A 9,353-nucleotide genomic window follows, 5' to 3' on the forward strand; every position below is an offset into this window, starting at 1 on the left:
ACGTACATGGAAAACTTCTATTTAAGAATCTCTTGCATACTGAAACTTGAATCGGACTGCACTCATTGATATGTGAGAAGTTTGCCCCTGTTCCTTAGTGGAATGTTCATGAGCAAAATTTGCAAAATGTATTCCAACATCTGTGCCAAGTAAGGATCAAATCAGTCTTTCACTCGATATAGCTGCCATATAAACCGATCTCCCGATTTGACTTCCTGAGCCTCTAGAAAGTACATTTGATTGAAATTTTGCACAGTCACTTTTTCCGAGACCCTTACCACATGTGCGAAATATGGTCTGAAGATCTTCCGAGTTACCTCTTTGGCCATTAAAGGGCGTAATTCTAAACCGATTTGTTTGAAATTTTGCACAGTAACTGCCTCTATAACCTCTAACATACGTGCTAAATATGGTCAGAATCGATCCATAAGCTGATATAGGTTAGGTTGGGTTTAAGTGGCAGTCTGTCATCATATTCACTTAGCCGTTTTCGTCAATTGTGATCCCACAGGAACAGAAAAAGTAGATGCTTTCTAGTTCCTACCGCTGAACCATCCAGGTCGCTTTAAAAAGCCCAACAACTTGCGAGCGTTCACATACGCTAAATCAGATAGTTTCTCAAAGAAATGAGAACCTAAAGTGGAACTCCTTTTGACTGCCAGTACGGGATACACACAGAAGTTGTTCTATAGTCTCTTCTTCTTCGATGTCCTCACTGCTTCTGCAAAAGTCGTTACTGACAACCTTCAGTCCGTCAGCATGTTTTCCGATTAGACAATGACCCGTCATAATAACTGTCAACGTCAATAACTGAGACGTCTGTTCTAGCCAGTGATAGCAAAGCGGTGACTCCTCAAGTCTAGATGAGGCCACATAGTTTTGGAATGCTCACAGCCTCCTCTTTGTAACCATCTATCATTCGCAGTCCTTCGGGCCTAACCCTGAAAACTTAGCTTACATTTCGCTAGAGTCATACCCACAGATTCTGGTTTCCCTGGAATGTGTAGGGTAGTTCCTAGTCTCGTAAGCTCGCCCGCATTACAATTCCCTGGGATATATCTGTGACCTGGCAACCAGAACAGGTGAATTTTGAACTATTCAGCCATCTACTTGAGATTAAATGGCTGTCTGAGAAGATATTTATGCCTATCTTTGTTATGACATTGTATCTTAGCCATTCCACCGCTTCCTTAGTTGCAAGGATTTTCGCTTGATACACACTGCAGTGGTCGGGTAACCTTTTCGATATGAACAGTTCTAGATCATTAGAGTACTCCCCAAAGCCCACCTGGTGGTCTAGTTTGGAACCATCCCAATAGAAGTCTATGCAACTTCTATTACCCGGAATATCGTAGTTCCAATTGGTTCTATAAGGAATAGTGGTACAGAACTTTTTATCAAAAAGCGGCTCAAGCAGTGTGTAATCCAAAATGCCTGTAACATCGGACGTCCGCAGCCTCCACATAACCAAAGAGGAAGCTCTCTTAGCCTCATGGCAGAGGTCATAATTTGTCTAGCCGCAATATCCAGAGGATTAGATGTAGCATTAAATTCAGTGCCTCAGATGGTGTCGTCCTCAGTGCGGCTGTGATGCACAAACAAGCCATATTTTGGATCCAGTTGACTATTGAACAGTAGGTGGACTTTTAAAGTGCCGTCCACCAGACCACAACACCATATAGCATTATGGGTCGGACAACTGCAGTATTTACCCAATGCATGACGCGCGGTCTATACCCCCAACTTTTACCAATGGCTCTCTTGCAGGTGTATAGGGCAAGAATTGCCTTTCTTGCCCTTTCCAAAATGTTGGGTTTGAATTTAATTTCCTGTACAGCAAAAGCATTTTCTGCAGATGGAACATTTTTTCCTCCCAAGGAGACAGGTGCCACTGTATTTAACTTGTATTTCCTGCTGAAAAAAACTACTTCTGTCTTGCTTGGGTTTTATACCTAGACCACTTTGGGTAGCTCACTTTGCTGTTGCACATAGAGCTCCCTGAAGTATATCTCTTAGAGAGCTGGGAAACTTTTCCCTAACCGCAATGTCCTGATGACACGTCATCAGCATACGCGACCACTTTTACACCTTTTAATATAGCTCCCATATAAACCGATCTTCTGATTTTATTTCTTGAGCGTCAAAAGGGCGCAATTCTAATCCGATTTGGCGGAAATTTTGCACAATGTCTTCTGGAATGACCTTCAACATACTTGCCAAATATGGTTTTAATCGATTTATAACCAGTAGCAATAATTATTCATTTTCCTTTGTTTGCCTGTAAAGAGATACCGGGCAAAGAAGTTAACAAATTCGATCCAGATTGGAGGGTATATAAGATTCGGCCCGGCCAAACTTAGCACGGTTTTACTTGTTGTTTATAAGTCTGTTAACTTAAATATATGAAAAAGTATTACAGTTAACAAAGTTGATCTCCCACCACACAAACTTTATTCTTACGCCAATGCTTCATACAGATAAACACTATTTGCCACCCCAAATGTTAAGAAGGTGTCTTGAAACCACTTTGGTAAATGAGTTCTTAGACACCTGGATATCTTCATCCATTTTATCTCGACCTCTCTTTGTTAATTATGTCGACTTTTTTCCCTTGATACTGACAGGACATTAAATCATCTTTAGGATTTGTATCTTGGAGAGAGGGTGGGGGGATTTTTGTTTCCATTACCCATTTTACACCTTGGCTCGATAGTGGCTAGTCAATTTCCAATTGAAATAGCTTGTCTAGCGGTTACAACTCACATAACTTTGCTTGTTCTGGGGTCAGAGTTCGGGCTGGCACTTGTTTCCATAAGTCGTACTTGTTTTCCATTGGCGCCTTTGAGCATGGCTGGCTGGGCGACTAGTAGCTTGGGTTTTGTGGTTTCACATCTTATGAGTTGAGTTTATTCCGGTCGGTCCACATTGTCTAAGACCCGCTTTATTTATTGATCTTTCATTAGAATTCAAGGTTGTTGCCTAGTGGTAGTGGTGGTGGTGGTGGTGCCCGTAATGCAATTGATGGCTGTGGTGGGACCATCAACCACCAGTCACCATCATCATCATCATTATCACGCTGATAAGTGTAAACGATCGTTTAATCCGACAATTAGTTGTTTTGTAATATTTTTTTGAAGAATGATATTGATACCTACTCGTAGTTCAATTTGCTCATTATTTACATGCTCTTGCTCTGTATGAGTTGAAGAATGGATTTAATTTAAGTTGTGCTCCCAAGTACCATGTGTACCGTATGTATGTAATATTTAAGTTAACATATGCAACTGTAATCAATTGTAGATTAGTAAGATCTGCAACGCTTTCCCACTTTGCATATCAGCCTTGATAATGCATACAACACGTGAACATTCCAAACTAATGGCTGATGTAATAGAGAGGTGGCAGCCCATTTATGGGACGCATGTTGTGATTTAGAGGCTTAAATTAATATTGTTTCCAATTTGTATACCCCCCACCGTAGGATGGGGGTATACTAATTTCTTCACTCCGTTTGTAACTCATCGAAATATTGATATGAGACCTAACAAAGTATATATATTTTTGATCTTTTTGATGTTGAAGTCAGTTTAGTCATGTCCGTCCTTCTGTTTGTCCGTCGAAACCACGCTGACTTTCGAAGGAGTAAAGCTTCTAGCTTGAAATTTTGCACAAATACTTCTTATTAGTGCAGGTCGGTTGGGTTTGTAAATGGGCCAAATCGGTCCATGTTTTGGTATAGCTGCCACATAAACCGATCTGGGATCTTGACTTTTTTAGCCTCAAGAGGGCGCAATTCTCATCCGATTTGGATGAAATTTTGCACATATCGTTTTGGTATGACTTCCAGTAATCTTTCCATACCCACCACTGAAGGATGGGGGTGTATTCATTTTGTCATTCTGTTTGTAACACATCGAAATATCTATTTCCGACACTATAAAGTATATATGTATTCTTGATCAGGGTAAAAATCTAAGACGAGCTAGCCTTGTCCGTTCGTCTGTCTATTGAAACACGCTACAGTCTTTAAAAATAGAAATATTGAGCTGAAAGTTTGCACAGATTTTTTTTTCTCCATAAGCAGGATGGGCTATATCGGACTATTTCTTCATATAGCCCCCATATAGACCGATCCGCCGATTTAGGATCTTAGACCCATAAAAGCCACATTTATTATCCGAGTTTTGGGAAATTTTGGGACAATGAGTTGTGTTAGGCCCTTGGACATCCTTTCTCAATTTGGCCCAGATCGGTCGAGATTTGGATATAGGTGCCATGTAGACCGATCTCTCGATTTAAGGTTTTAGACCTATAAAAGGCGCATTTATTCTCCAATTTCGCCGAAATTTGGGACACTAAGTTGTGTTAGGCCCTTCGACAGCCCTCTGCAATTTAGCTCAAATCGGTCCAGATTTGAATATAGCTGGCATATAGACCGATCTCTCGATTTAAAGTCTTATCTCCATAAAAGTCATATTTATTGTATAATCATATTGCACTGAAATTTGACACAGTGACTTATGTTAGGCTTTTCGACATCCGTGTTGTATATGATTCAGATCGCTTTATATTTCGATATGGCTACCAGAAATACCAATCTTTTGTTTTACAAAATTGAACAATGAATTGTAATTATTAGACCTCTCAATATCCGTGTCGAATTTGGTCCAAATCGGACCATATTTCGATAAAACCGGGGCATAAATTATGCATTTTTCACCGGATTATGACGAAAAGTGGTTTAAATATATACCCGAGGTGGTGGGTATCCAACGTTTGGCCCGGCCGAACTTAATACCTTTTTATACCCTCCACCATAGGATTTGTTTGCAACTACTCGAAATATTCGTCTGAGACACCATAAAGTATATATATTCTTGATCGTCGCTACATTTTATGTCGATCCAGCCATATCCGTCCGTCCGTCTGTCTGTCCGTCGAAACCACGCTGACTTTCGAAGGAGTAAAGCTAGCCGCGTAAAATTTTGCACAAATACTTCTTATTAGTGTAGGTCGGTTGGTATTGTAAATGGGCCTTATCGTTCCATGTTTTGATATAGCTGCCATATAAACCGATATTGGGTCTTGACTTCTTGAGCCTCTAGAGGGCGCAATTCTTATCCGATTGGAATGAAATTTTGCACGACGTATTTTGTTATGATATCCAACAACTGTGCAAAGTATGGTTCAAATAGGTCCATAACCTGATATAGCTGTCATATAAACCGATCTTGGGTCTTGACTTCTTGAGTCTCTAGAGTGCGCAATTCTTATCCGATTAGAATGAAATTTTGCACGACGTATTTTGTTATGATATCCAACCACTGTGCAAAGTATGGTTCAAATAGGTCCATAACCTGATATAGCTGTCATATAAACCGATCTTGGGCCTTGACTTCTTGAGCCTCTAGAGTGCGCAATTCTTATCCGATTTGCACGAAGTATTTTGGTATGATATCCAACAACTTTGCCAAGTATGGTTCAAATCGGTTCATAACCTGATATAGCTGTCATATAAACTGATCTGGGGACTTGACTTCTTGAGCTTCTAGAGGGCGAAATTCCTACCTGATTTGGTTGAAATTTGACATGATGTATTTTATTCTTACTTTCAACAACTGTGTCAAATCGGTTCATAACCTGATATAGCTGCTATATAAACCGATCTGGGATCTTGACTTCTTGAGCTGTACGACGGATCCTCTCATGACCATCAACATAAGTGTTTATTATGGTCTGAATCGGTCTTTAGCCCGATATAGCTTCCATATAAATCGATCTCTCTTTTTTACTTCTTGAGCACCCAAAGGGCGCAATTCTTATTCGAATTGGCTGACATTTTACACAGGTCTCCAACATATAATTGAATTGTGGTCCAAACCGGACCATATTTTGATATCGCTCTAATAGCAGAGCAAATCTTTCCTTGTATCCTTTTTTGCCTAAGAAGAGATGCCGGGGAAAGAACTAGACAAATGCGATCCACGGTGGAGGGTATATAAGATTCGGCTCGACCGAACTTAGCACGATTTTACTTGTTACTTGTTTCTTTTTTTGATCAGACCTCGTATGTCGCCCGATTTTTACTTATGGAAGTCGTGTCGGCACTGGATATTATCAACCCACTTTAATAATAGTTCATATTTCGTGTATTGGGATTAAAAGGGGGAAAAATAGAGAGTTTTTGGGTCACTCCACTATCCATAGTTGTTATAGTATTCCAAATAGAGGACACAACTGCCCTTCCTACGTGTTGTGTTCCCAACAAGTTGAAATATTACTTGCAAAAAGTAAGTAAATAAGAACTAACATTCCTATGAAGTTTTAGCTCCCCCAACAGTGAAGTCACCTGCATTAAAGAAGAAACTCCCAATAGCAAGAAATAATGTAAAATTCTGCAGCTTTGTTACATACACTTGCCATCATACATAAAGTATCAGAGCAAAAATTTACGCCATACAGGTGCATATCTTCTCAATACATACCATTGAAATCTAATCCAGCTGCGAGCTGCACTTAGATTTATTTTTATTTGGGCGTTTCTAATCATTTGTGGCTCGTACAATTAGCTCGCATTGTTATCATGTGTGTTTGTAAGTATGTTCAAAACCCCCCAACCAAATGGGTGGCTATAAACCTACATCCGTACAACAATCATGACCGCAAACAGTTGTTAGGCCCACTGTGAACACTCACTACGTTATGGGCAAATGAAGAAATGTTGATTTAGCCAGTGCATTGACAGTCGTTTCCGTAGTGTAGTGGTTATCACGTGTGCTTCACACGCACAAGGTCCCCGGTTCGAACCCGGGCGGAAACAAATCACGTATTTTATTCAAAGTTTTTTTTTTTTTTTTTCAATAGTTTTTTATTACTTTTTGGTTGTTTTCTTAGTGTAATCACTTTTTATCAAGAAAACAAAAGATTTTAAAATTAAGTTAAATTACAAAAAAAAAAATAAAATAAAAATGAAGTTAAAAAAAATAATACACTCTTCGTAAAAGCCACATATACAACACACATGAAAGCCATATATATAAGGGTTTCCGTAGTGTAGTGGTTATCACGTGTGCTTCACACGCACAAGGTCCCCGGTTCGAACCCGGGCGGAAACATGACAATTTTTTAAATAAATAAGAAGACCCACTTAACAGCAGGATGATGACTCGTACATTCGTATGTGCTATTTTACTTTTTTAATAAATGAAATAAGACATCGTGCTGCATAGTTTTGGTCCGTATATGACTCTGAATTAGGTTGATCAGAAAGGTTTTTTAAACCCGGTTTTTTGATATGACTTTACTAATCGGTTTCTTGAAAATTGCCATTTCTATAAACATAAATTTTTATAAATAAAACAAAAACTTTTCTGAGGGGAAAATTTTTATCGAATCTTGTTAGAGAGAAATTTTAATGAGAAATTGTTTGTTGGAAACTTTATCGAATTTATTTCAAACAAGTAAAAGCGTGTAAAGTTCGGCCGGGCCGACTCTTATATACCCTCCACCATGGATCGCATTTGTTGAGTTCTTTTCCCCAGATCTCTTCTTAGGCAAAAAAATGATAAAAGAAAAGATTTTCTCTGCTATTAGAGCGATATCACCATATGGTCCGGTATGGACCACAATTCAATTATATGTTGGAAACCTGTGTAAAATGTCAGCCAATTCGAATAAGAATTGCGCCCTTTGGGGCTCAAGAAGTAAAATAGAGAGATCGATTTATATAGGAGCTGTATCGGGCTATAGACCGATTCAGACCATAATAAACACGTATGTTGATGATCATGAGAGGATCCGTTGTACAAAATTTCAGGCAACTCGGATAGTAATTGCGATTTTTTGATGCTCAAGAAGTCAAGATCCCAGATCGGTTTATTTTGGCAGCTATAGTAGGTTATGAACCGATTTAAACCTTATTCGGCACAGTTGTTGAAAGTCATAATAAAATACTTCATGCAAAATTTCAGCCAAATCGAATAAGAATTGCGCCCTCTAGAAGCTCCAGAAGTCAAGTCCCCAGATCGGTTTATATGACTGCTATATCAGGTTATAGACCTATTTGAACCATACTTGGCACAGTTGTTGAAAGTCATAGCGAAACACGTCGTGCAAAGTTTCATTCCAATCGGATAGGAATTGCGCCCTCTAGAGGCTCAAGAAGTCAATACCCAATATCGGTTTATATGACATTTATATCAGGTTATAGACCGATTTGAACCATACTTGGTACAGTTGTTGAAAGTCATAGCGAAACACGTCGTGCAAAATTTCATTCCAATCGCATTAGAATTGCGCCCTATAGAGGCTCAAGAAGTCAAGACCCAAGATCGGTTTATATGGCAGCTATATCAAAACATAGACCGATATGGCCCATTTACAATCCCAGCCGACCTACACTAATAAGAAGTATTTGTGTAAAATTTCAAGCGGCTAGCTTAACTCCTTCAAAAGTTAGCGTGCTTTCGACAGACAGACGGAGGGACGGACATGGCTAGATCGACATAAAATGTCACGACGATCAAGAATTTACATATTCTTTATGGGGTCTCAGACGAATATTTCGAGTAGTTACAAACAGAATGACGAAATTAGTATACCCCCATCCTATGGTGGAGGGTATAAAAATGTATCTTTTGAAGAATATGTATGAAGAAAGAAATACGCTGTCGGACAAAATAAAGTGCGGTTATGAACCCTTCCTCATTAATCATAAATATTTTTTATCTACGTGTATTATTTACTGTTTTTTATTGCCTCATTATTTGTTTTTTAACTCGTTCGTTAAGGTTTCTGATGTTAAAGTATTGTAGTGTAAAAAAGTCTTCGGGACATAATAAAAAGCGTTTTTTTATAAATCGTGAAATTTATAACATATATTCCTGATTTTTTTACAAAAAATTGTGGTAAGTTATTAAAAAGAATAATTAGTTGCAAAGTACCAAACTTTTTCGTTCAATATTACTTAATTATATAGATAATAAGCATGGACCATTACTTTTCGAAATGAAGCCCTCAACCGAAAATCAAGGAGATATGGTGGTACAATATCGCGAAAATGGGATGAAATTGGAGCTTTGAGTTCCAAGTATAAAACATCAGAATTAGAAAATTTGTTGTTTTGTATAAAATAAGGAAGGTAAATAAAAGTTTGGAAAAATTATGTGGCAGAAAACGTAAGACGACGAAGCTTAAGGATGATCATGTTGTAGTTCTAGCAAAGATAAATTCTTTTACGACAGCCAGAGATAAAAAAGAGAGACTAGAATTAAATATTTCGATTCGAATTGTCCAAAGAAGACTTAATGAAAGGGGTTTAAAAAGTGTATTCGCTAAGAAAAAACCTCTACTAC

General features: G+C 38.5%; 2 non-coding genes across 2 annotated transcripts; both read left to right on the forward strand.

The window, feature by feature from the left end:
- Nucleotides 1-6,747: 6,747 nt before the first annotated feature.
- Nucleotides 6,748-6,820, forward strand: Trnav-cac (transfer RNA valine (anticodon CAC)). The gene has a single exon. It is a non-coding gene; the product is annotated as a tRNA-Val (tRNA).
- Nucleotides 6,821-7,042: 222 nt separating this feature from the next.
- Trnav-cac (transfer RNA valine (anticodon CAC)) lies at nt 7,043-7,115 on the forward strand. Its single transcript has one exon. It is a non-coding gene; the product is annotated as a tRNA-Val (tRNA).
- Nucleotides 7,116-9,353: the final 2,238 nt, after the last annotated feature.

Source organism: Stomoxys calcitrans, chromosome 2 (genome assembly GCF_963082655.1).
Source record: "Stomoxys calcitrans chromosome 2, idStoCalc2.1, whole genome shotgun sequence".
In the NCBI taxonomy this organism is placed as follows: domain Eukaryota; kingdom Metazoa; phylum Arthropoda; class Insecta; order Diptera; family Muscidae; genus Stomoxys; species Stomoxys calcitrans.